Consider the following 5,803-nt stretch of genomic DNA (forward strand, 5'->3'; position numbering starts at 1 on the left):
GGGAGAAACATCATAAGATCCAACTATAATAGCAAAGCTCGCGATACATCAAGATCAGGCCAAATCAAGAACACGAGAGAGAGAGACATCAAACACATAGCTACTGGTACATACCCTCAGCTCCGAGGGTGAACAACTCCCTCCTCGTCATGGAGAGCGCCGGGATGATGAATATGGCCACCAGAGAGGGATTCCCCCCTCCGGCAGGGTGCTAGAATGGGTCTAGATTGGTTTATGGTGGCTACAGAGGCTTGCAGTGGTGGAACTCCCGATCTAGGTTTCTTTCTGGAAGTTTGGGGTGATATAAGAGGTGTTGGAGTCGGGAAGAAGTCTGGGGGGGTCTCCGAGGCGGCCACGAGGTAGGGGTGCGCCCAGGAGGGTAGGGCGGGCTCTCACCCTCGTGGTGGCCTCGGGACTCTTCTGGCCCATTTCTGGTACTCCGTGGGCTTCTTTTGGTCCAAAAATTATCTCCGTGAAATTTCAGGTCAATTGGACTCCGTTTGGTTTTCCTTTTCTGCGATATTCAAAATAAAAATAAAAAACAGAAACTGGCACTGGGCCCTAGGTTAATAGGTTAGTCCCAAAAATCATATAAAATAGCATATAAATGCATATAAAACATCCAAGATTGATAATGTAATAGCATGGAACAATCAAAAATTATAGATACGTTGGAGACGTATCAAGCATCCCCAAGCTTAATTCCTACTCGTCCTCGAGTAGGTAAATGATAAAAATAGAATTTTTGCTGTGGAATGCTACCTAACATATTTATCATGTAATTCTCTTTATTGTGGCATGAATATTCAGATCCGAAAGATTCAAGACAAAAGTTTAATGTTGACATAAAAATAATAATACTTCAAGCATACTAACAAAGTAATCATGTCTTCTCAAAATAACATGGACAAAGAAAGCTATCCCTACAAAATCATATAGTCTGGCTATGCTCTATCTTCATCACACAAAATATTTAAATCATGTACAAGCATGATGACAAGCCAAGCAATCGTTTCATACTTTTGATGATCTCAAACTTTTTGAATCATCACGCAATACATGAGCGTGAGTCATTGACATAGCACTATAGGTGGAATAGAATGGTGGTTGTGGAGAAGACAAAAAGGAGAAGATAGTCTCACATCAACTAGGCGTATCAACGGGCTATGGAGATGCCCATCAATAGATATCAATGTGAGTGAGTAGGGATTGCCATGCAACAGATGCACTAGAGCTATAAGTGTATGAAAGCTCAAAAAGAAACTAAGTGGGTGTGCATCCAACTCGCTTGCTCACGAAGACCTAGGGCATTTTGAGGAAGCCCATCATTGGAATATACAAGCCAAGTTATATAATGAAAGATTCCCACTAGTATATGAAATTGACAACATAGGAGACTCTCTATCATGAAGATCATGGTGCTACTTTGAAGCACAAGTGTGGTAAAAGGATAGTAGCATTGCCCCTTCTCTCTTTTTCTCTCATTTTTTGTTGTTTTTCTTTTGTTTTTCTGGGCCTTCTCTTTTTTTATGGCCTCTCTTTTTTCGTCTGGAGTCTCATCCCGACTTGTGAGGGAATCATACTCTCCATCATCCTTTCCTCACATGGGATAATGCTCTAATAATGATGACCATCACACTTTTATTCACTTACAACTCAAGAATTACAACTTGATACTTAGAACAAAATATGACTCTATGTGAATGCCTCCGGCGGTGTACCGGGATGTGCAATGAATCAAGAGTGACACCTATGAAAGAATTATGAAAGGTGGCTTTGCCAAAAATACGATGTCAACTACATGATCATGCTAAGCAATATGACAATGATGAAGCGTGTCATAATAAACGGAACGGTGGAAAGTTGCATGGTAATATATCATGGAATGGCTATGGAAATGCCATAATAGGTACGTATGTGGCTGTTTTGAGGAGGGTAAATGGTGGGTTTATGGTACCGGCGAAAGTTGCGCGGTACAAGAGAGGCTAGCAATGGTGGAAGGGTGAGAGTGCGTATAATCCATGGAGTCAACATTAGTCATAAAGAACTCACATACTTATTGAAAATCTATTAGTTATCGAAACAAAGTACTACGCGTCTGCTCCTAGGGGGATAGATTGGTAGGAAAAGACCATCGCTCGTCCCCGACCGCCACTTATAAGGAAGACAATCAATAAATAAATCATGCTCCGACCTCATCACATAACGGTCACCATACGTGCATTCTACGAGAATCACAAACTTTAACACAAGTATCCCTCAAATTCATAACTACTCAACTAGCATGACTCTAATATCACCATCTTCATATCTCAAAACAATCATCAAGTATCAAACTTCTCATAGTATTCAATGCACTTAATATGAAAGTTTTATTATATCCCTCTTGGATGCCCATCATATTAGGAATAAATTCATAACCAAAGCAAATTACCATGCAGTTCTAAAAGACTCTAAAAATAATATAAGTGAAGCATGAGAGATCAATAATTTCTATAAAATAAAACCACCTCCGTGCTCTAAAAAGATATAAGTGAAGCACTAGAGCAAATGACAAACTACTCCAAAAGATATAAGTGAAGATCAATGAGTAGTCGAATAATTATGCAATTATGTGAAAACTCTCTGAAATTTAAGAATTTAAGATCTTGTTATTTTATTCAAACAGCAAGCAAAACAAAAGAAAATAAAATGACGCTCCAAGCAAAACACATATCATGTGCTGAATAAAAATGTAGCTGCAAGTGAAGTTACCGATGAATGAAGACGAAAGAGGGGATGCCATCTGGGGCATCCCCAAGCTTAGGCATGTTATCCTTGAATATTACCTTGGGGTGCCTTGGGAATCCCCAAGCTTAGACTCTTGCCACTCCTTATTCCATAGTCCATCAAATCTTTACCCAAAACTTGAAAACTTCAGAACACAAAACTTAACAGAAAACTCGTAAGCTCCGTTAGTATAAGAAAATAAATCACCACTTAGGTACTGTTGTGAACTCATTCTAAATTCATATTGGTGTAATATCTACTGTATTCCAACTTCTCTATGGTTCATACCCTCCGATACTACTCATAGATTCATCAAAATAAGCAAACAACACTTAGAAAACAGAATCTGTCAAAAACAGAACAGTCTGTAGTAATCTGTATCAAACGTATACTTCTGGAATACAAAAATTCTGAAATAAATTGTTGGACGTGAGGAAATTTTCTATTAATCATCTGCAAAAAGAATCAACTTAATCGCACTCTCCAGTAAAAAGTGGCAGAAAATCTCGTGAGAGCAAAAGTTTCTGTTTTTTACAGCAAGATCGCAAAGACTTCACCCAAGTCTTCCCAAAGGTTCTACTTGGCACAAACACTAATTAAAACATAAAAACCACATCTAAGCAGAGTCTAGATGAATTATTTATTACTAAACAGGAAGAAAAAGCAAATAAAAAATAAAATTGGGTTGCCTACAACAAGCGCTAACGTTTAACGCCCCTAACTAGGCATGATGATTTCAATGATGCTCACATAAAAAAAAGAATTGAAATATAAAGAGAGAATCATGAAGAATATGACTAGCACATTTAAGTCTAACACTCTTCCTATGCATAGGGATTTTGTGAGCAAACAATTTATGGGAACAATAATCAACTAGCATAGGAAAGCAAAACAAGCATAGCTTCAAGATTTTAAGCGCATAGAGAGGAAACTTGATATTATTGCAATTAATACAAGCATATATTCCCCCCTGATAATTATTTTCAGTAGCATCATGAATGAATTCAACAATATAACTATCACATAAACCATTCTTTTTATGAGCCAAAAGCATAGAACTTTTATTACTCTCCACATAAGCAAATTTCTTCCCATGAATAGTAGTGTGAGCAAACTCAATAAAATAACTATCGTCATGTGAGGCATAATCCAATTGAAAATTAAAACCAAGACGACAAGTTTCATGGTTATCATTATTCTTTATAGCATACATATCATCCCAATAATCATCATAGATAGGAGGGATGCTTTCATCATAATAAATTTGCTCATCAAAACTTGGGGGACAAAAACTATCATCTTCATCAAACATAGCATCCCCAAGCTTGTGGCTTTGCATATCATTAGCATCATGGATATTCAAAGGATTCATACTAACAACATTGCAATCATGCTCATCATCCAAATATTTAGTGCCAAAAGTTTTAATGCATTCTTCTTCTAATACTTTGGCACAATTATCGGAATCCTTATTTTCACGGAAGACATTAAAAAGATGGAGCATATGAGGCAACCTTAATTACATTTTTTGTAGTTTTCTTTTATAGCCTAAATTAGTGATAAAACAAGAAACTGAAAGATTCGATTGCAAGATCTAAAGATATACCTTCAAGCGCTAACCTCCCCGGCAATGGCGCCAAAAAAGAGCTTCATGTCTACTACACAACCTTCTTCGTGTAGACGTTGTTGGGCCTCCAAGTGCAGAGGTTTGTAGGACAGTAGCAAATTTCCCTCAAGTGGATGACCTAAGGTTTATCAATCCGTCAGAGGCATAGGATGAAGATGGTCTCTCTCAAACAACCCTGCAACCAAATAACAAAGTGTCTCTTCTATCCCCAACACACCCAATACAATGGTAAATTGTATGGGTGCACTAGTTCGGTGAAGAGATGGTGATACAAGTGCAATATGGATGGTAGACATAGGTTTTTGTAATCTGAAAATATAAAAACAGCAAGGTAGCAAGTGGTAAAAGTGAGCGTAAACGGTATTGCAATGCGTTGAAACAAGGCCTAGGGTTCATACTTTCACTAGTGCCAGTTCTCTCAACAATAATAACATAATTGGATCATATAACAATCCCTCAACATGCAACCAAGAGTCACTCCAAAGTCACTAATAGCGGACAACAAACGAAGAGATTATTGTAGGGTACGAAACCACCTCAAAGTTATTCTTTCTGATCGATCTATTTAAGAGTCCATAGTAAAATAACATGAATCTATTCTTTCCGTTCAATCTATCCTAGAGTTCATACTAGAATAACACCTTAAGACATAAATCAACCAAAACCCTAATGTCACCTAGATACTCCAATGTCACCTCAAGTATCCGTGGGTATGCTTATACGATATGCATCACACAATCTCAGATTCATCTATTCAACCAACACAAAGAACTTCAAAGAGTGCCCCAAAGTTTCTACCGGAGAGTCAAGAAAAAAACGTGTGCCAACCCCTATGCATAAGTTCACGAGGTCACGGAAATTGCAAGTTGATCACCAAAACATACATCAAGTGGATCACGTGATTTCCCATTGTCACCACAGATAAGCACATGCAAGACATATATCAAGTGTTGTCATATCCTTAAAGACTCAATCCGATAAGATAACTTCAAAGGGAAAACTCAATTCACCACAAGAGAGTAGAGGGGGAGAAACATCATAAGATCCAACTATAATAGCAAAGCTCGCGATACATCAAGATCGTGCCGAATCAAGAACACGAGAGAGAGAGAGAGAGATCAAACACATAGCTACCGGTACATACCCTCAGCCCTGAGGGTGAACTACTCCATCCTCGTCATGGAGAGCGCCAGGATGATGAAGATGGCCACCAAAGAGGGATTCACCCCTCCAGCAGGGTGTTGGAATAGGTCTAGATTGGTTTTAGGTGGCTACAGAGGCTTGCGGCGACGAAACTCTCGATCTAGGTTTCTTTCTAGAAGTTTGGGGTTACATAAGAGGTGTTGGAGTCGGGAAGAAGTCTGTGGGTGGTCTCCGAGGCGGCTACGAGGTAGGGGGCGCGCCCAG

Source organism: Triticum aestivum, chromosome 7A (genome assembly GCF_018294505.1).
Source record: "Triticum aestivum cultivar Chinese Spring chromosome 7A, IWGSC CS RefSeq v2.1, whole genome shotgun sequence".
Classification (NCBI taxonomy): Eukaryota; Viridiplantae; Streptophyta; class Magnoliopsida; order Poales; family Poaceae; genus Triticum; species Triticum aestivum.